Source organism: Zingiber officinale, chromosome 7A, assembly GCF_018446385.1.
Source record: "Zingiber officinale cultivar Zhangliang chromosome 7A, Zo_v1.1, whole genome shotgun sequence".
Classification (NCBI taxonomy): domain Eukaryota; kingdom Viridiplantae; phylum Streptophyta; class Magnoliopsida; order Zingiberales; family Zingiberaceae; genus Zingiber; species Zingiber officinale.
This window is the reverse complement of record NC_055998.1, coordinates 108,422,368-108,445,412: the sequence shown is the minus strand read 5'-3', so window position 1 is coordinate 108,445,412 and position 23,045 is coordinate 108,422,368. Positions and strand designations below refer to the sequence as shown.

At 40.5% G+C, this 23,045-nt stretch overlaps 1 long non-coding RNA gene across 1 annotated transcript; it reads left to right on the top strand.

Moving 5' to 3' along the window:
• Positions 1-5,411: 5,411 nt before the first annotated feature.
• Positions 5,412-6,500, top strand: LOC122000361. The gene is made up of 4 exons (XR_006117103.1): positions 5,412-5,983; positions 6,062-6,147; positions 6,267-6,367; positions 6,436-6,500. It is a non-coding gene; the product is annotated as an uncharacterized LOC122000361 (long non-coding RNA).
• Positions 6,501-23,045: the final 16,545 nt, after the last annotated feature.

Sequence of the window (23,045 nt, the reverse complement as noted above, 5' to 3'; positions counted from 1 at the left end):
TGTGCGCTAGGTATCAAGTCTGTGCAAAGGAATCTCATTTAATTGCAGTTAAAAGAATTTTGAGATATCTTAAGGGCACAATAAGAGTAGGTCTTTGGTATCCTCGTACCGAGTCTTTTGACTTGATAGGTTATACCGATTCCGATTATGCTGGGTGCAAATTGGATCGGAAAAGTACGAGTGGGGGTTGCCAATTTTTAGGGTCATCTTTAGTTAGTTGGTCAAGTCGGAAGCAACATTGTGTTGCTCTCTCCACGACCGAGGCTGAATATATTGCCATGGGAGAGAGTGTATCGCAATTGTTGTGGATGATACACACCTTAGAGGATTATGGATTTTCTTACAAGGGTGTACAAGTGCTATGTGATAACATTAGCACGATTAACCTAACTAAAAATCCAGTCCATCATTCAAGGACAAAACACATTGAAGTGCGTCATCACTTCATTAGAGATCATGTAGCTAGGGAGACATTGCACTCACATATGTTGAGTCAAAGTCAAACCTAGCTGATATTTTCACCAAACCCTTCCGGAAAATGAATTTAGTCATTTAAGGAGGGAGTTGGGAATGTGTTTGGCTCCTTAGGTCATTAGAGTTTCACCATGATCAATAAGGACTATTAAAATGACAAGAGTAATTGGGACAAAAATTTGGGCAACTTGGGAACATCTCACATACACTATAAGGTTTAACAAAATGTTTTTGTTTGCTAGAAATGGGGTGAGATGTTAGGATCAACCAAATTATTCAAAATGTATCATGCATCCCTTGAATAATTAGGTTGAAGAGACATTAATTGAGTTTGGGGAACACCATTACACAATTCATGTGTATTTGGTTCCTAGATCTTACTCATACATTCCAACCAAGGAATCTTGGTTGGACTTTTGTCTAGAAATTGTCTAACATAGTTAATGTGTTTGGTTGATACTTTTTGCTTGATACATTTCATGACTTTGATTGATGTTAGGACAAGTTGATAAAGAAGTATTAGGAACTAAGACTTATTTTGACAAACTTGAAACTAATCATAGAGAGGACGAATTTTGGAATAGGTTATAGGTAGCCTATGTCAGTTTTGGGACTTTGCTTCACTACAGATTGTAGTTTCAGCAATTTCCTAAGTTTGTGGAGATTCACTGATTTTGAAGCTAAGAATCGAGAAGGTTTAAATTTTGAATTTCTAAGCCTTGAATGAGTTCAATTCTTGAGAGCAAATCATTAGGAATTATCCGTCTGATATCACTAACTATAATCTATGGGCTTCTAGGATCCTAGGAAGTTGTTGGAACAAAATTTAGGACTTTTGATACGAGTTTCAGATATCAGAAGTCTGAAGTATCAGACACTGATCGGTCGCTGGACCGATCAGGAAATTCCGATAGGTTCTGTTCGCGTTTTGAACGGTCCCGGGACCGATCTGAAGGATGCCTGATCGGTCCAGGGACCGATCCGCTATCTCCGATCCAAGGATCTGATCGTTCAATCCTTCTCCTGATCGGACGGCCGTCCGATCGGGTTGGTCACCTACCCTCTTAAAACCTCCCACTCTTTGGCGTCTCACGCGAACCCTACCTCTCCGCTTCTCTCGTTTCTTCTTCCCAGCGCCGGCCGACCCTCGTTTCTTTCTCCGACGAACGAAGTAATGCCTCCAAGGTAACTTCCTCTTCCCATTCCATTCATCCTTAGCATTTTTTTTAATTTAGTTCTCACTGCATTTGCGTTTCTGGGTCGGTACTCATCTGTTGTGGTCTTGTGCTCCCATGTGTACCCCGGTCATGTCCCATTTCCCATCCTTAGGAAGAAATCTGCAGGGGAGGGTACCTCTAAGTCGGATAAGTCCAAATCTAAGGTTCCTACCTCTTCCCGACCTCAACCATCCAGTTCGGGGAGATTCCCGAACCAACAGTTTGAGAAAAACTTTAAGGACAGGATTTTCAAGTTGCTCCCGTGTAGGTCGGTTGATAAGAAGTACATGAACGAATTTTGTCCGTCCATAACCGAAACTATCGCCTACTACAAACTTGACGCCTTGGTATATTTGGAGAGAGACATCAACCTTGACTTAGTCTCGGAATTCTATAATAACCTTCATCCGACTCCTGATGGTAGTTATAGAACAAGAGTGGCTAAGCAAAACATTGATGTCGACATAATTGCCTTCTTTGGGTATTTAGGTTGTCGTTTGTGTTCGGGGACGGTGTTCTCCATCTATCCTGTTTTGCCTGAACCCGTACCTCATCCTCTTGATGTCTCTTCTGACTCAATCTATGAGTACTTCTTTGGTCATCCGAGACTGGATGGTTTAGATGAGTTAGATGACGACTTTCCTACATTTGCAGCCCTTAGACTCTCTGCTCCTGACTACATTCTTTTCAAAATTGTCACACAATGTCTTCTACCTATCACCTCTAAACCGTTGGCAGAAATTCGACCATATCACTGTTTGATGCTTTATGGGTTACGTCGACGTCTAGATTTTGATATTATGTCGAGTGTCTATATGTCTATCATTTCCCATAGCGAACCGAGCGGCAACAACATCTATATGCCTTTTGGGCATATAATTACTGATTGGCTCGAGTCCATGGGTATTGACGTCTCTAGGGGGAGGATAGTGAAGATGGTCAGGCAGGATTGTCGACTTGGGAAACGTGCGTTTTCCAAGTCCGGAATCCTAAGTCAGGATGGGACGGTTAGGTGGAAGGATGGGAGGGCACTAGGTGAGTTACCACTCCCACGACAGGGTGCTCGTGCTCCTGCTCCAGCTGCACTTGTCGAGGCGGATCCAGATTTGCGCTGGCAGATCGCGGAGTTGGAGGACCGATTTGATCGCCACGAGGAGATGGTGGCTGCTGAGTTCGTTGGTCTACGTCTCCACATTGACCGACGCTTTGAGACCCTACAGAGACATCAGCTGGCTACTCATCAGGCGTTTATGGGATGGATGGCCAGCCACCCACCACCTCAGCCTTCTACAGACGATCCATCTTCAGGCAGCGGCGTGCCCCCTCAGGGATTCTCTTATCCTGTTGCTGATGACACTGCTCCTCATGATGAGGATGCGAGTTGATTTTGATTATGTGATTGATTGTTGATTGTGCTACTTTGTTCTAGATACGATGTTGATTGCCTGTCCTGGATGGTTGCTACTTTAGACATTATGTTTATTTTCATGCGTTTTGTACTCCTATGATATCTTTTTCATGCTATGTATATGACATTGCTTGAGTTCTATCATATCTTACTTCTTTTTGTGGATTATGATATGGGTTTAAGGGGGAGGTGTTTGTCAGTCCTCATATTTTTTTTATATATACCTTTTCGGTGTTTGACAAAGGGGGAGAGAGTATTTGAAGTTTAGAGACGAATTGTAAACTCAATATGAAAAAGGGGGAGAAGATATTTGAGATATATCCGTCTTAGGGGGAGGGTCCCGATTTCCCTAAAATTATGGATATGAAAGCATTTCTGATCTAAACTTAAATCGTGTTGTCAAACAACAAAAAGGGGGAGATTGTTGATACAGTCTGACCTGGATGTTGTTTTGATGTTGACACTGATTTAAGTTTCAATCAGATATTGAATTAACTCAGACAAATCAGGGTTGACTTGGTTGACCTGATTAATCTGATTGGGAAAAGTCCGAGCAAGGAGCTTGGCACGGGAGAAGTCCTGGTGAGTGAAGCCAGGCAATTGGAGAAGTCCTGGTGAGTGAAGCCAGGCAATTGGAGAAGTCCTGGTGAGTGAAGCCAGGCAATTGGAGAAGTCCTGGTGAGTGAAGCCAGGCAATTGGAAAAGTCCTGGTGAGTGAAGCCAGGCAATTGGAAAGTCCTGGTGAGTGAAGCCAGGCAATTGGAAAGTCCTGGTGAGTGAAGCCAGGCAATTGGAAAGTCCTGGTGAGTGAAGCCAGGCAATTGGAAAGTCCTGGTGAGTGAAGCCAGGCAATTGGAAAGTCCTGGTGAGTGAAGCCAGGCAAGGGAAAATCCAGATGGATCAAGGGTGATCGGACATCTGGTGTTGGGAAGTCCAAGTATGGAAACTTGGCATGTATAGTCGGAGAAGAGCTCGGTAGCTCGGTCTCTGGACTGTCAGGATTAAGGGTAGCAAGCTTGGAAGCTTGCCTCTTAAATCACAGCCTTGGATCGGTCTGATGACCGATCCAGTGGCACAAGTGGCACGGGTGATCGGTCGGCAGACCGATCCAGTGACACTAAGTGTGTCCTGATCGGTCTACGGACCGATCAGTAAACACTCAGTAGCATACTGTGTTGTTACTGATCGGTCCGCCGACCGATCAGTGAGAACTCAGTAGAATACTCAGTATGCTACTGTATCGATACTGACCGGTCTCGGGACCGGTCAGATTGATGCCTGATCGGTCCGGAGACCGATCAGGCTTGTGCGCGCGACACCTGATCGGTCTGGGGACCGATCAGGTTAGTTTCTGATCGGTCCGCAGACCGATCAGTAACGATCGAAAAAGAGATTTGAACGTATGGATCGGTCTGCAGACCGATCCATATTATAGTCTGTTTTGCATGCACTTTCTCTGATTCTTTCTGATTCAAAGTTGCTTTTGCCTAAATATTTCTAACCATCTGCTGCAAGATTTTGAGGTGCAGGTTACTGGTAATTTGCAATTGGTTGATTTCAAATTGAGCTTCATTAGTAGAGGATACCAGAGAAACTTTTGCTATGTTCCACTGTAAACCTGTTAAAGCAGCAAAGTCGTGGCTGCGATCTGGCGGTGATCTGGCATCGATCAGCTCAACTCATGGTGATTGGGTGGAGCTCAGAGACACCAGTGAAGACCAGAATTCCATTGGTGTGAGCTCAGATGATCAGATGAGAAAGAAGCGTGATTGGCGATGCTATGGCTGGATGCAGAGATTTGCTGCAGTTTGGCAGGGATCCGTTGCGGGCGAAAGGCAGAGATGGCAGAGACATAAAAGGCTGGTTGAAGAGAGGGTTAAGAAGAAGTTTTTCTGGAGAAAAGAAACTCTCTGTCGATCGGTGCAAAAGCTTTGACGCTCGGGGCTGAGAAGCGGCTGTCTCGACTTGCTCTCTGTTTCACTGACCTTCGCGTGACTGTAAGCTTAATTTTCATTCTCCTAAGTCACCAAGCTCAGTAAGTCTTGTGCTATATTCTACATACCTGTTGAGATTTTGTTGAGAGGTCACTCCACCGAGAAGGAGAAAGTTCATAGCCGGGTGTTCACCGGGGTTGATCTACCGAAGATCGGCTTGTCCACCTTACGGACACCGAGGAGTAGGGGCAAGTTATCCCCGAACCTCGTAAACACTTGAGTCACTGTGGTTTGCTTTGGTTCTTCTCTTATTCTTATTCTGTTCTTAACTTGTTTTCCGCTGCGCTAACCACTCGTGTGAGTTTTATCTTTGAGTTTTAGCTTTTGAAGAGGCTATTCACCCCCCTCTAGCCATCCAGGATCCTAACACTAACCGCCCACGGCGGTTCCTCCTCTCCCATGCGTGCATAAGCCCGGGACCAAGAGAAGTCGGCATTTCTTTTCTCCCTCTCCGCGGCCGAGTGACCTTCCTTGTGCCCTAGCGAGCCGCGAGCCGATTCTCCTCTTGTGTGTCGACGCCGCCTCCCTTCTTCCTCCCTGTCTCAAGCACCGGCGACGCGCGAGCACCGCCGGTCGAGCCTTTCCTTCGATCGCAGAGCAGAGCCCTTCTCTCTGCTCTAGCGCTGTCCTCCTTCCTTCTCGTCTCTACCCAACGACGCCACCCGAGCCCTAACGGCGAATTTGCCCTAGCCGATGCTGTGCCCTAGTTTGTGTTCACCGCCAAGACTCCTCTCTGCCCTAGCCGACTTCACCCTCGCCCCTCTCAGCCGATTGTCGGCCGCAACCCACAGTGCGCCTCCGACCGACGCCGACCATCAGATTCTGCCGAGCCCTAGATTTCGACTGCCGGGTTCTTTCTTCATCCATCGCAGCAACCATTTCAGCTTTGGGTAAGATTGATCTATATAAGAGTTAATTTGAGTATATGGCTTGGAGGTCAATTGTTTCTTACTGCACAACTTCGGCAGTGGGTTTCCCGGATTGCGTGCAACAGTAGAGTGCTGCTGGTCAGATATAAGAATCGCCAAAGAGGAAGCGATTGACACTGATTTAGGTAAGACGTGGTTGATATCAGATTTGGTAGGGATTGGAGTTGTGTTTATGTATATGGGTGCATTGATCATTTAGTAGTAAATTTTAAATATGGATTTGTGATTTTGCTGATTCATGTAGGTTGGATAATTGTAGCATGCCAGTGTAGAAGGGATACAAATTGACTAAGTGTGAATTAGGTTTATGTTCATGTGTTAATTAGGGTTTTGCCCTAATTCAAGGTTAGAGATTTTTATTTAGCTATTTATTAGAATTGTAGCTAAATAAAAACGTATGTTTGATATCACAGGACTTTGACGCGAGATGAGTCTCTCGACGTCAGATTGGACTGTATTGGACCTTTCTTATTGGAGGCGGGTACTTTGACTTATGTCTTTTGATATACATAATAATATTTTTAACATATAGCAATGATTATGTTTCTCATTTGCTTCGGTTGATCACTACCCGATCTATTGCATGCTTGTTTGTTTGTTTTTATGCACATTATGTTAGTATATATCTGATTATGCCTATTTATAGAGGTAGTGACACAACCATGTTATTTATCATGTTCAGGACCTAGGGTTTTTGATACCTTATCTGGTCTGTATACTTTGATTTGATTCACTTCCCGATGGTACACATTTTACATGTATATGGATTATTGCTATGCTGCTTAGTATTTTGCCATGTTTAGTATCATGCATCATTCGCATGATTGCATGCTGTGCGATAGTATGCTCCATTATTGTCGAGCACATTGCCAGTTACATGTATCCGTTCACACCACCACTCATGGATTAGTGGTAGATCAAACAGGTGTGTGACAGTTCTGCTGTTTGGTTCCGTTGGTTTGGTGACTCAGCGTGGTAGCCGGCGGATAGTTCTGCTCTATTTGGCTCTGCTGGTTTAGTGTAGCAGCATGGTAGCTGACAGGCGGTTGGACTCTGTTTGGCTCCGTTGGTCCGCTCATGGGTAGTGTGACGCAGCGTGGTAGCCGACAGAGATCCCTCCCCGTCATCGTGTACCGGGAGATGAGAGCATTGAGCTCCCCCATTTATGATTTGGGGTAGGAGGATAGGTGTACTCCAACAGCATCCCGTCCACTCGGTCACTCATCAGGGGCAGTGATGGCAGAGTGCACGGTTGTCACAGCCCTACCCACTCGGTCTCACCATTGTGTGTGAGATGACTGACTGGTGTCAGGGGTGACCATGACATTGGCATCATATGCATGATGCATTTATTGCTTGTGTTTGTTGTATTACTTGTTGCATTTATATGGATGCATATGATTGACATGCATATAGGATTATGACACTCTCGGTCTGACTACCCTGTTATCCTTAAACCTTGGTCCTGGTTAGTACAGTTTTCTCCTGTATTCCTCAGTTGCATTTATCTTTCTTGTATCAGGAGACTGTACGCATGATTAGTGCTAGTTGTTATATTTTTTATTATGCATATCAATTGTTACCCGCAGAGTGTTGGACTCACACCCTCCTCCATTGTTATTTTCAGGTTGATGCTGTCCAGAGAGTTCCAGTCGCTAGTCCCCTGCAGTACACGAGGATGTTTATTTGTCTTTTGGTGTCTTTTACTAGACTATGTTGAGACTTGTACTATTTTGATACACTTGGATCTTATATGGACATTGTCGATGAGTTTTTATTTGGATTTATTTTACTACATGTCTGCCTGGACGACAGAAGAGGTAAGTTGATCTTATTGTCGGATTTGAGCTTTATGAGTGTAGTGGAGTAGGAATATGTTTTGAGCTTTATGGGTGTAGTTGAGTAGGGTTGTTTTTGAGTCATATTATCACTGTTATAGTTTGATAAATTATTAACTGCGTGGGTGATTGTTTTATTATCTGTTATTGTTCCGGCCGTGTTGGCCGAGGTATATGTGGCCCAAAGGGCGATGTAGAAAGTTTCAGATTGTCCGCCGTACAGGGGAGATGCTGTCGAAATTTCTTCGGACAGGGACTCCTCCGGGGCGTGACAATTTATTTGGTATTAGAGCCAGGTATACGATCCTTTATTTTCATATTTTGGATATTTGGGATAACCTGATACCAATTTATTTGGTATCAGAGCACCAGGTTTGGCGATACTTATTTTAATTTTCATGTTACAGATTTTCGAGATTTATCTGATACCAATTTATTGGTATCAGAGCAGGTTATGATACCTGCTTTTGGGTGTTCTGGATGTTTGGGTTAGCCCAAGTTTGCGAGTCAAACTGGGTATTTATTTTGGATTGCACGGATTTTCCATTTGGTATATGTTTGGACTTCCGTTTCGGATTTATATGGATTTTCGATGATTTTCTCGTTCGAAATTTTGAGGTAAATTGGGGATTGGACAGCGACGGAACATCTCCAGACAGCAAATAGGTATGATGTTTATTTTATGATTATTATACTTGTAGTAATATCTGTTATTTAATTTAACATATATGAGGAGATCTACTCGAATAGCTGCGAGACGTGGTGCTGGACGACCACGTACGAGGACCTTGGGATCTCTGGATTTCCCAGAGATGCCTACTGGGGTTGAGCCTGTCAGTCAGGGACAGACTCAGGATACTACGGGCGCGTCGGGCTCTCAGATCCCGATGGCTCCTTTAGAGGTGCCTACCTCGGCTGCACCGACTGTATCCACCCCTACCATATTTACGGTACTACCAGGGGTACCATTGGCATACCCGACATCTGCTCCGGCCCAGCCTACGCGTATTCGGCACCACCGCCACCTGGACCTACTATGTACCCGATACCAGATGACACCGTTTGAAGCGTTGTATGGTAGGCCTTGTCGGATACCTACCCTCTGGGATGAGGTTGGAGAGGCCCAGTTGTTGGGACCTCATAGAGCTCAGCATGAGGCAGAGTTGGTCCGTACTATCAGACGGAGGATGTCAGAGGCGCAGGACTGTCAGAAGAGTTATGCAGATCATAGACGCAGACCTTTGGAGTTCTCTACAGGCGATCATGTATTTCTGTGAGTTTCACCCACGAAAGGGGTGAAGAGATTTGGCCTCAGAGGTAAGCTAGCTCTGCGATACATTGACCCTTTCTAGATTCTGGAGAGGATTGGAGCAGTAGCTTATCGGCTAGCACTACCACCGTCCCTGGCAGGCGTCCACGATGTATTCCACGTATCTATGCTGAGGAGATACGTACCTGACCCGACGCATGTGCTGACAGATATCTTAGTTCCAGTTCAGCCTGATGTCACTTATGAGGAGATTCCGGTTCGGATTCTGGACCGGAAAGAGCGTCACTTGCGGAACAAGACTATCCGGCTGGTTAAAGTCGGATGGCAGCATCATTCAGACGAGGAGGCTACTTGGGAGCTCGAGGATACTATCCGAGCTTGATACCCCATCTTTTCACTTGAGGTATGTGATTTAATTTACCGTTCAGCATTTATACTCTTTATCTGTTGTTAGTATTTGCTGATGGTAGATAACGAAATTTGGGGACCAAATTTTTATAAGTGGGGGAGAATGTAAAATACCGGAAAATAGAGAATAATAATAAGGGAATTTTTCAGAATTTTTGGAAAATTTTTGGAAATTTTTCGGAGCTCGTATGGACGAGTTAACGGGGATAAAAACGGGGTCCGGAAAAACCTGTTTAGGCTACCCTGTTTTAGCGAGGAAATGTTGATTTTCTTTATTTCTTTCTTTTTCCTTTTCTTTTTATTTCTATTTCTTCCCGTCGCCATTTCCCTCTTCCCCGAGCCTTTTCTCTCACGCCCGACGCCTGCCCTAACCGCCCACGGCGGTTCCTCCTCTCCCATGCTTGCATAAGCTCGAGACCAAGAGAAGTCGGCATTTCTTTTCTCCCTCTCCGCGACCGAGCGACCTTCCTTGTGCCCTAGCGAGCCGCGAGCCGATTCTCCTCTTGTGTGCCGATGCCGCCTCCCTTCTTCCTCCCTGTCTCAAGCACCGGCGACGCACGAGCACCGCCGGTCGAGCCTTTCCTTTGATCGCCGAGCAAAGCCCTTCTCTCTGCTCTAGCGCTGTCCTCCTTCCTTCTCGTCTCTGCCCGACGACGCCACTCGAGCCCTCACGGCGAATTTGCCCTAGTCGACGCTGTGCCCTAGTTTGTGTTCACCGCCAAGACTCCTCTCTGCCCTAGCCGACTTCACCCTCGCCCCTCTCAGTCGATTGTCGGCCGCAACCCACAGTGCGCCTCTGACTGACGCCGGCCATCAAGTTCTGCTGAGCCCTAGATTTCCACTGTCGGGTTCTTTCTTCATCCATCGCAGCAACCATTTCAGCTTTGGGTAAGATTGATCTATATAAGAGTTAATTTGAGTATATGGCTTGGAGGTCAATTGTTTCTTACTGCACAACTTCGGCAGTGGGTTTCCCGGATCGCGTGCAACAGTAGAGTGCTGCTGGTCAGATATAAGAATCGCCAAAGAGGAAGCGATTGACACCGATTTAGGTAAGACGTGGTTGATATCAGATTTGGTAGGGATTGGAGTTGTGTTTATGTATATGGGTGCATTGATCATTTAGTAGTAAATTTTAAATATGGATTTGTGATTTTGCTGATTCATGTAGGTTGGATAATTGTAGCATGCCAGTGTAGAAGGGATACAAATTGACTAAGTGTGAATTAGGTTTATGTTCATGTGTTAATTAGGGTTTTGCCCTAATTCAGGGTTAGAGATTTTTATTTAGCTATTTATTAGAATTGTAGCTAAATAAAAATGTATGTTTGATATCACAGGACTTTGACGTGAGACGAGTATCTCGACGTCAGATTGGAATGTATTGGACCTTTCTTATTGGAGGCGGGTACTTTGACTTATGTCTTTTGATATGCATAATAATGTTTTTAACATATAGCAATGATTATGTTTCTCATTTGCTTCAGTTATTTATAGAGGTAGTGACACAACCATGTTATTTATCATGTTCAAGACCTAGGGTTTTTGATACCTTATCTGGTCTGTGTACTTTGATTTGATTCACTTCCCGATGGTACACATTTTACATGTATATGGATTATTGCTATGCTGCTCAGTATTTTGCCATGCTTAGTATCATGCACCATTCGCATGATTGCATGCTATGCGATAGTCTGGTCCATTATTATCGAGCACATTGCCAGTTACATGTATCCGTACACACCACCACTCATGGGTTAGTGGTAGATCAGACAGGTGTGACAGTTCTGCTGTTTGGCTCCGTTGGTCTGGTGACTCAGCGTGGTAGCCGGCAGATAGTTCTGTTCTGTTTGGCTCTGCTGGTTTAGTGTAGCAGCGTGGTAGCCGACAGGCGGTTGGACTCTGTTTGGCTCCGTTGGTACGTTCATGGGTAGTGTGACACAGCGTGGTAGCCGACAGAGATTCCTCCCCGTCATCATGTACCGGGAGATGAGAGCATTGAGCTCCCCCATTTATGATTTGGGGTAGGAGGATAGGTGTACTCCGACAGCATCCCGTCCACTCGGTCACTCATCAGGGGCAGTGATGGCAGAGTGCACGGTTATCACAGCCCTACCCACTCGGTCTCACCATTGTGTGTGAGATAACTGACTGACGTCAGGGGTGACCATGACATTGGCATCATATGCATGATGCATTTAGTGCTTGTGTTTGCTGCATTTAGTTGTTACATTTATATGGATGCATATGATTGACATGCATACAGGATTATGACACTCTCGGTCTGACGACCCTGTTATCCTTAAACCTTGGTCCTGGTTAGTACAATTTTCTCCTGTATTCCTCAGTTGCATTTATCTTTCTTGTATTAGGAGACTGTACGCATGATCAGTGCTAGTTGTTATATTCTTTATTATGCATATTAGTTGTTACCCGCTGAGTGTTGGACTCACACCCTCCTCTGTTGTTATTTTCAGGTTGATGTTGTCCAGAGAGTTCCAGTCGCTAGTCCCCTGCAGTCCACGAAGATGTTTATTTGTCTTTTGGTGTCTTTTACTAGACTATGTTGAGACTTGTACTATTTTGATACACTTGGATCTTATATGGACATTGTCGATGAGTTTTTATTTGGATTTGTTTTACTACATGCCTGCCTGGACGGCAGAAGAGGTAAGTTGATCTTATTGTCAGATTTGAGCTTTATGAGTTTAGTGGAGTAGGAATATGTTTTGAGCTTTATGGGTGTAGTTGAGTAGAGTTGTTTTTGAGTCATATTATCACTGTTACAGTTTGATAAATTAGTAACTGCATGGGTGATTGTTTTATTATCTGTTATTGTTCCGGCCGTGTTGGCCGAGGTATATGTGTAACGACCACCCTTCTTACTACTACTACTACTCTCTAAGAGTGACCGTTACTTATCTACTAATTCTACTTAACCAGTTTATCAAAAATCTCTAGGAAAACCCTACCGAAAAATTTCGGCAGAGTCTCCCCTGTACCGGTGACCATTTTCCATAATACAAGCATAATATACTTAGCTACAGGCGGCTGGAAATATATTTCAATCAACCACGCAGTTTAATAAGAGATGAAAACTAACCACAACCACGCAGTTTAATATTTCAAATCATGCAGGTAATGAAAAACCGAAAACATAACTTCTTACTACATCCTTTTGTTATCAACTTAATAAGAAATCAAACTAATCACATTCTTAAACCAAATGAATTCCTTAGCTAAGTCCCAAGGACCTCCATAGTCCACACATCACACACTCCTCTTGCATCTCCTTGTCGCCTTCCTTCACTGTATCTTTTCTTTCCCTTTATCTGCAGTAGGAGGAAATGCAGTCTATAAGCATAAAGCTTAGTGAGCGCTATCTACTCACAAAAACTCGATATGCATGTATATAAATAAAAACATACTAAAACTGAATGCTAACATATAAAACTACTCATGCTCATATATAGCAAAGGAATCATGCTAACTGAAATACTAAACATGTATAGCTAATCATGCTCATAAACCAATAACAGAAGCATATTAAACATGTAAAGCTACTAAACATGTAAAACTACTAAACATGTAAAACTACTAAACATGTAAAGCTAAACATGTTGAATAATCTAGTAGCAAGAAACAAATAAAACTACTACTGCATGCTTCAAATAACAAGAAACTAATCTTTCTAATTCTAAACATATTTGAAACTTGTTTCATTTGTTTCAAAACTTATACTTTAATACTTCAAAATAATAATAAACTTCTTTTGGGCCCGACATTGTACCAATTTGCGTGCATCCTTAGTAAGAGTCGAGATAGCTAATCCCGAAACTACTAAGGTACTTCTAGGCGATCTAGGAGCCCACCCAATGGACCTTGTGTCCTGGACCTCGTGTCCGGTACATGTCATTAAAAGTAAAATACTTTCTTTTTAACTATAACTTCTTTATACTTGCCCTTACTTGGCATTTAAGCAAACACTTTGTGTGCGCTTTTGATATTCAACCTTCTGGAATTGAAATCAAATCTAGACCTTAGTATTTCTTGCTTATAGTTCTTAAAGACAGAAACTCATGCTTATGTAATAGCAAAGAAACTAATAATTGCATGCTCAAGATATTCTAATAGCAAAAGAGACTAGAAAGTATCACCATGCACATCTAATGGCAAAGGGGAAATAAATCATCTTAAACCTGCTGTGAAAGTAAAGCTAAGCATGCAACTTAAGAAATGCTTAGAAATGCTATAGAAGATCAAACTGTGAAATATCCCAACTAAGCAAGTAGTAATGAGGACTTAAGCATGCTGTGAAAGTAAAACAAATTCAACTACCAGGCATGCAATGAAATCTAGAAAATCTGCTCATGTATATCTAATAATAAAGCACTAAAATTTGCATACTATGAGCATATCATCTGAATAATCTAGGGTATTTCCTGGAATACTAATTTTCAACTAAGCACATGGTTATGATTAGAACCTGGAAACAATTCTGTTCTCTGCTTGACAAGCTAGTAAGGAAATCCAAGCAAACTGAAATGCTAAATATAAGGGCTGTTCATGTTCATTAAAACAACAAGAAGAAATCAAAACTAAGTTGCTGCCCAAGATCTAAACAGTAGGCTTAAGATGAGGGCTATTCATGCACGGCAGTAACTAAAAGGGTACTAGAACTGCACACTTTGGCTTGAGGTAATTGGCTATGACTGTTATCAGCCCTATACAAAATTGTTCTTGCATGCAAATATGAAGTTAAAGAAAAAGTTGTTCTAAACCCTAAACATGCTTCAACAGATTAGCAACAGAGCAAGCAAAATCTTAAATCTATTCCAAGATCTATAACATCATGTTTCTCTACAACCAAAAATCCGAAAACCATGAAAACAAATCGAAGCTCGGAACCACTGAATCTAGGGCTGTTCTTGCTCAGCGAGAAAACAAAGAAGAAAAGCGAAATCGCGGAACAACTCCTACTGCAGGTGAGAAGCAACTCACATCGCTGTTCTTGGACTTACAACCGGAAAAGAGAACTCTAAAGCTTCTAGGGTTCGGAGAAGGTGAAGATCTCGGTGATCCCTTCCTTTCCGCGTGTTCTCCTTGACGAGGAGAGCTCGGATCCGCAAGATTCGCCGGAAGAAGCCTTCGCCGGCCGCCGGAGAGAAGCTCCAAAGTTGCTGCGGTTCTGCCCGAAAAGAAGTCGCGCCGTCGCGTGAGAAGAGGAGAGGTTTAGGGCTCGGGAAGAAAATTTAGGTCTTTTTAAAACTAGGTTTCCTATTACTAACTATAGCTTATATATTTGTCGCTGCATATCTGATTAACACTGACCGCTGGCGTAGTTGGTCCGTTGGGTTTTGCTCGAAGCCACAGGTCTGTGCTTCGATTCTCAGCCGCGCCCCTTTTTCTCCAATTTATTTCAAACGTTCCAACTACTGTATATATATATTTCGCTCCATATAAGGTTAACAAAAATCGTGTAGCTCAGCTGCTTGGGCTTGTTTCGGCTGTGGTTCGGCTCGGGTCGAGGTTGTGGGTTCAAAACCTGGTTTCAACATATTTCTTCTCTTTTTTTTTTTAATTTCTTCCTCTTAATAAAAATACCAAACGAATTCCAAAAATTACATAAAAATACTCTAAAAATCTCTAGAATATTTTAAAAACATTTCTAAATATTTTTATGGACATTTGGAACTCGAAATAGGGAAAATTGAGTCGTTACAATATGTGGCCCAGAGGGCAATGTAGAAAATTTCAGATTGTCCGCCGTACAGGGGAGATGCTGCCGAAATTTCTTCGGACAGGGACTCCTCCGGAGCATGACAATCATATCCAAATCTTGTCGTTAAACCTTTCATCTTTGATTGCATTTGAATCGAACAATGTAGCATCAGCCAATTAATCCTACCACCAGTAGTTGATTGATTAGTGCAGAGTCGACTATGCTAGTTGACCAAAACCTTTTTTCTCAGCCAAATGAACCTCATTCGATTGGGCCAATTGATAGACAAATTTTCAATTCATTTTGCTGAAGATCTAAATCATCAATATACTAGAACATGCCCATCAACCGTATCGATTCAAAAATTCCCCAATCTGGTGTAAGAGGATTCGTTGAATTTTATTATTAATTTTAGTATGTTATTATTTTTTTTTTGTAATTTTTGAATTTTTTTTTTAATATTTTAGGTATTTTTGGTAATTTTTATCTTTTACATTTTAGGATTTTTAGGATTTTGAGTATATTAATTTTTTTTACATTTTAGGATTTTTAGGATTTTGAGTCTATTAATTTTTTTTTCTATTAGGATTTCTCTTCTTTCTTTGTTTTTTTAGGATTTTGAGTCTATATAAGCGTCTTGTTAGTTGATGTTAGGAGAAGTTTGTGGAATTAATAATATTTTTGGCAGTGTTAATTATTTTTCTATTTCCTGATATTCTTTTTTGAATCAACAGGTTTATAGAATATTGCTTTCGGTATTCATGCGTGAATCAACGAATTCAATAGCTCGTAGAATAATCACTATCCTTGACATCAATTGGTATCAGAGCTCCTAGATCCAATGGATGGTCGTGGTGATCATGATCGACGTTGTGATAGATAGGGCCCGACTGAGGAAGCCTCGTACTGTGATCTAACACCCAAGACTAGATTCAAGATCTAGAAAGATAAGTTCACAAAGTTATCTAAGCGTCTAGTGCACACAATTTTAAAGGTCGTAAGTTCTCTTATTCTAATTCTGGTCTGCTTTCAAGAATTCATATCACAGTCGTGCTCAATTCTAGGAAAGCCATGGTCAAGAGGAACGATATAGAGATATCAGATATCCAGTTGATCTTCCTGAGTTTTTTAATACTCTACTGACCAAGGACTTCAGTGTTGACTTAAACAAAGTGGAGAGGATTTTTTATTATAAGGAAGTATCCGATTATGTGAAAGTTAAATTGGTTGTTATCAAACTCAAAAGCCAAGTATTAGCGTGGTGGGAACAATTGTGATGATCACGTGGTAGACAGGGCAAATCCAAGATTACTGATTGGGAGAAGATGAAGAAGATGATGGAATGCCACTTTATTATCTTTGGATACACCCAATCTCTATCTCAACTAGGGATGGCAATGGGGCGGGGTGGGGGCGGGTTTGCCATTCCCATCCTCGCCCCGTTTTCATTTTTTCGGGTTCGGGGATTCCCCGAACCCGAACCCGAACCCACGGGTTCGGGGATTCCCCATCCCCGCCCCATCTCCATGATCTATAGGCAGCAACAATGTCAACCTGGAGATAATTTTTGTATGTCTCAAAGAAAAGGTAAGACTCAAACAGTGCATTCCAGCTAGTCTTATTCAGCTTGATTTCCTGCAAGGATGACAAACAGGGAAATACAGAAGACATGGTTCCGAATAATAGCTCAGGTAAATCATGAAGTACATACAGACCTCACAGATCTTGTTGCCTATTTGAAGCCAATAGATTAATATTAACACTATTATTAATATTTTTTTAAAAAATTATATTATTATTTATTAATAATAATAATATTCGGGGCGGGTTCAGGGATGGGGACAATATTCCTATACCCGCCCCAAACCCGCCCCATTCCCAAAAAATCGGGGATCCCCATCCCCATTTCGGGTTTTCCCCGCGGGGCCCCAAACTCGCGGGGAAAATTGTCATCCCTAATCTCAACGACTTCATACATTGAGGTAGAATGCAAGTTTCCAACGTACCCTAGTTGGTGAAAAGTCACAGAACCGAAAGCCAATGGGGCGATCAAAACCCTTCCTTAACTTACCTTTAGGATTCATGTGGCAAAAGATGAAATCGCTCGCCCCCAGCACCCCCGCCGCACCCGACCCAAGGTCATCACGAGGGAGGTAAATCACAGTATCCTGAGCGAGCATGTGACAGGTGGGGGGAGTTGCACAGGGATTGGGGATTTATACCCCGACTACCCTGAGTTTTGACCTCGTGATCTTATGTGGCAAGCATCCCACCACATACCAACTCGGATTCATGTTCTATCCAACAGTTACCACATGACAATAATTTGTTGATTGAGGAAGAGGCGTGAGATGAGACCCAGACAACTAATGATCCAATTTATGTTGATGATGAAGTGGATGAAGTTAATGACGACGTGTTGCAGGTTTCAGACACTGAGAATTCCCTTGATGAAGGCACCGTTGGCGGAAAAGAGCTTCCAAGTTAGAATTTTGTTCAAAATGATGAGAAAGAGGAGATTCTAGATGGTTGATTAGTTGAGGATATAGTGCATATCATATCAGAGGACAATGTAGAGAAGAAGTTCTTGAAGATGAGGAAGAATCTAAATATGTAATTTTTCAATCTACGAATACAAAGGAGTTCATGGAGGCTCAAGCGTCAGGTTGATGTCACATGATTGGCCAATATGAGAAGAATCTAACAGATCTGTCTTTCACTAGCTTGAAGAGTGTGGGGGAGAAGGGATTTCGGGTTATGGGCAATACTTGTGGGTTATAGAAGTTATGATCGATCGCCGTCAAACATTGCAACTGACTTACAGAGGTAGGCTTGCAAGCTATTGCAAAAGGTTCACCTTTTCTGAAATAGATCTTGGTCCACAAATCTTGTGACTTATTTGATGCTAGTTTAGTTTCTTTTACTGAAAATGCAAGGGAGGAATGCCACCCGTTAACTTTTATGGGTGTCCTTGGCACTTTTACATGCAACCCAGAGTTGAAGCCAGTATCTCTAATGAGATGATTAGGTATCAAAGCTATAGATTTTGCTCCAGCCCAACTGCAATCATGCAAGTCACTTGAGTCCTTGGCCATTCCAAACTGTCCTAGTGTCACGATTCTAGCTTGCAAATGGTTGGAAAAATTTGCCCCAGGTTAAAAAAAGTCGACTTTGGTGGTCAAGCTGGAGTCACAGATGCTTCACTTATTTCACTGATTCAAAGTTCTGAGCTAGCATTACAAAAAAATCACTATTTTGGGACGAATTTATAAAAAATTTTCATTGTAAAATTTCTTGGGACGAATTCTGGGACGAATTTGGGAACCAAATTAGCGACAAATAAATTTTTTGGCGCCAAATTGGCCCCCAAATTTGCAACAAAAATAATATTTATCATAAATTGTTATAAAATTAGGGATGAATTCAGTGACGAAAGTGGCAACGAATTAAAATTTTGTCACCAAATTTGTTACAAATTTTGCAATAAAAATAATATTCGTCGCAAAATTGTCAATATCTCCATGCAACGAAAATAACTTTTGCAACGAATAATATATTTGTTGCAAAATTTGCAACAAATTTTGTGACAAAAATAATAATAAAAAAAATATGATCACAAATAAATTTTCATCTCTAATTTGCAACAACTTTGACGACGAAAATATTAATAAAAAAAAATTTGTGATCTACGATAAATTAATTTTCATCTCAAATTTGTAACAAATTTGGCAACAAAAATAATAACAAACAAATTTGTGATCTGCGATAAATTATTTTCGTCCCAAATTTTATTCCAGAATCTGGGACGAATTCACAAATTCGTCCCAAAATCTGGGACGAATTCACGGATTCGTCCCAATTTCTGTGATGAATTCATGGATTCATCCCAAAATTTGGGACGAATTCACGGATTCGTCCCAAATTTTGGAACAAAATTTGGGACAAAAAGGAAGTTGTTGCAAAATTATCGATACACAATAAATTACGATAATTTGGCGACAAAAAAAAATTATCGCCAAATTCATCCCTAAACCTCAAAATTCCCTACAGAATCAGCTTGTTTCTGCAACTTCCAATCTTATACATATAAAGCAACTTCCAATCTCATACATATAAAGCTATGTACAAGAAAATTAAATACCACATCATAACATTCAACACATCCTAATTAACTGTCACATCATATTTAACATATATATACATCTATTAATATCTGAAATCAATTTTATAGTAATATAAATTCAAAGTTCTCAAAAAATTATACAAGAACTTTCTTCTTAAGAGTCTAAGAACTACAAGTCCAATAGTCCAAAAAGTTATACAAATCCAACACCTCTTTAAAGTTATACAAGTTTTTTTTTTCAAAATAAACAATACATACATGAACTCATCTTTTTCCACAAACCATCTTCCCCATCAAATCTTCTTTTCCTGCATAAAAACATACAAACAAACTAGATCATTTCTAACCAGAAAGATAATTTTTTAAATTATAAAGTATCCTAAATATGATACAACCTATTTCACTACATCAAATTGTAACTACAAGTATCCTAAATATGATACAACCTATTTTACTACATGAAACTATAGCTACAAAAATCCTATTAGTTTTAATTTGACATGGAGAAAATGGGGTGCCTTCTTAAAATTCTTATCATATAAAAATGTCTCAAATGACGAAAACATAAAATAGTCAAGATCAATTAGGTGATACTAGACTTGCATTTAGTGCTCATGGTTACTTTGCTGCTAGTAAAATTCTAATCATAATTCAGAATTCTAGCTAATAATATAGTAGTTACAATTTTCAACAAGTTTGTAAAAAGAATGATGCCCTTATTTAACTATTTCATTAACTCTTCAAAAGTAATTAATAAAAAAATAAATAAAATTATAAGTACAATATATATTCAACTAAGGGTGTGTTATGTAATACCTACTTTTTCTCCGACATTGATTTTTGGCTCACCAACCCTGCTAAAAACAAAATAACAATAATAATTAGAATAAAAAATTGAAAGGTTCACAATTCATAAATTAATGGTTAAAAACACTAATTATAAGACAAATAATATTCATACGTAATTAAAATCATGATGAACCATCACCGCCATCGTTGTGGTCATCATTGCCAGCATCACCATCATCGGGAGGAATCTGACTTAGAGCGGAGCTCAACTGAAAATTTCGCATGATCAAGTTTTGTTGTCGACGCATCTCTCTCATTTCTTGATCCCTTTACGCCCTTTCTTCATCTCTTTGCAATAATATTCCCTTCAGATTGCCAACCTCTCCAGTCAAGGTATCTGCTTGGGCTTTCAGTGTTGGTGTGGAAGAAGATGTACCAGCTATTTTTTGGGTTCTACTCAAGGAATCCATCCCCAATATCCTTCCCCCTTTTGGTCCTCCACTGGCCTCCAGCCATAACTAAAATTATTACCAATAGAGGAATCAGACCCTTAAATATTGACACTAGCTTGTGAGCATGTATGGGCTAACTCGAGCGCATCATATTTTTCCTGTTTTTTAAAACGCATATGATATTGATTAGATATAAAAGATACACATATAATATTAACAGAGATAAGATACTTAACTAATAAAATCTAAATTATACATAAAGATCAAATAAATAAAAATCCCAACCTTTACTGCTTTTGCTTTAGCCCCACTCCAAGTCTTATCTTTTTTTTTTTTTTTTTTTTTTGTAAAAGTGCGGGTGAAAGTATCTATGAAAGCAGGTTCCTTCCTCATCTCTCTAGTCTAAAAAAACATGGTTACAAATAACGAAATAATTTGATATAGATAAAAAAAATTATTGAGAGAGTTAAAAAATTACCGATCTCTGTCTATGCTCATCTATGTTAATGGAGCCTCCCGCATATATCGTAGCGGAGTCACCAGAATTGTAACATTGATTCATTCTATTCAGATTACTCTTTTGCTTACTCTCCTCCGTTGCCCAAAAGTTGGTGATTCTCTTCCAATTTTCATTGGTGATGAACTCCTAACTCTTGGCATGATTCAGTACATGCCTGATGTGATCGTCATTTTTTAAAATATTCTTTTAATCTCCATTTCATCAGTGGGGTCCCAATTATTTAATCGCAGAAATGGGAAAAAAATATATGATTATATATCCACTTTAAATTTGAATATAAACTCAAGCAAATATACCTTGAACTCACTCCACCATAGTTCTTTTGTGGCTGCTGGAGTGCTTGAATATGTCATTGATTCTCCTCCCCAATGGTTATTCACGATTCTATTGATTTCATGAATAACTTGAACAGGATTTTCAAACCTACATTAAATTACAAACAAACAATGTTAAAGATTAAGATAGATCAATAAATAAAATAATTTATAGTACTTACGAATCTCCAATGGGGACTATAAAAGCTCTATCATTTCTGAACTCAGCAAATGAATTTCTTGCTGAGTCAGGAAGATCTGTAGGGACTGGCGATGGTACCAGCGGCGACAAATGCGAAGGCGCTGGAGAAGGTGTATAAGATGATCCTGCCTGATCAGGGGATGACGTAGGTACACTAACAGGTGATGTATTTGTCTGATCTTGTGATCCCCATCTATGTCCACCTTGTCAAAATATATGCTAAAAATTCCAATATAGGATAAAGTAAATTTGATGTTTTGATTCATAGAAAAAATTAAAAAATTTACCATATTTATGTAATGCTCAGAGAATAAGGGAGGCAAAAATGAAATGTCACCTCTAATGACCTATAAGAAAACATATAGTGTATTAACAAATAAAATATATAAAATTAAAATGAGATAGTATACAAAAAACTCATGATTTTTGTAAATTTACATAATAAAGGTAAATGTTCTTGTAAAAAAAATCAGTACCACATATGTAAAAAATATGGAAAATTTTTTAAATTAGGCTAATAAAACTTACCCATCATCAAAAATCAAAGTCCTCATCATCCTCATCCTCGTCCTCGTCCTCCTCATCCTCATCCTCCTCGTCCTCATCCTCCTCCTCATCATCAATTTCACTTGTATCCACATTTATCACTATATCGTTGGGATCTCGTAAAATTGGAATAATATATTTCTCAGTCTGAAAGGTATTCACAACTTCCTCTTGTTGATATGCAATGTTTTCCCAATGTGGCTCAATTTTTTTTCATGCTTTTGTTTTACAAACAACCCACTAATCAATCTTATCACGTTTCAAACTAGGATACGAAGAATAGAATACTTGAATTACTTGATGTGCCAACACAAATGGTTCATATCTATTATAAAATCTCTTATGATTTATTTCAACCAAATTATAATGTGGATGCACCTTCATCCCTTTGACAGGGTCAAACTAGTGACACATAAATAAGATAACTCGCATTTCTAACCCTGGATATCCTACCTTTATAATTTCATCAAGCAAAGAATAAAAGCATTACTTGCACCTTCATCATCGGATGACTGAACACACACCCCACTATTCAAAGTATTCTTCCCCATTCCATAATCCTGAGTAGTAAAATTATATCCATTTATGAAATATGCTGGCCAAGTGCGTACTAATGCTTTTAGACCCCATGACAGATGGAATAGCCATTCTTGCTCAAGGTGAGCTCGATTACCATGAACCTAAGGTCAATACACCCATTGTTAAAAGTATGGATGTGTCAAACAAATATAAATTTTTACTTACATATAATTTGAACCATGCAGTAAATTCTTCTTTGCACAATTGATCAAACTCTTGTGTCGACAATTCAGAATATAAGTTTTGGAAAATCCTACTAA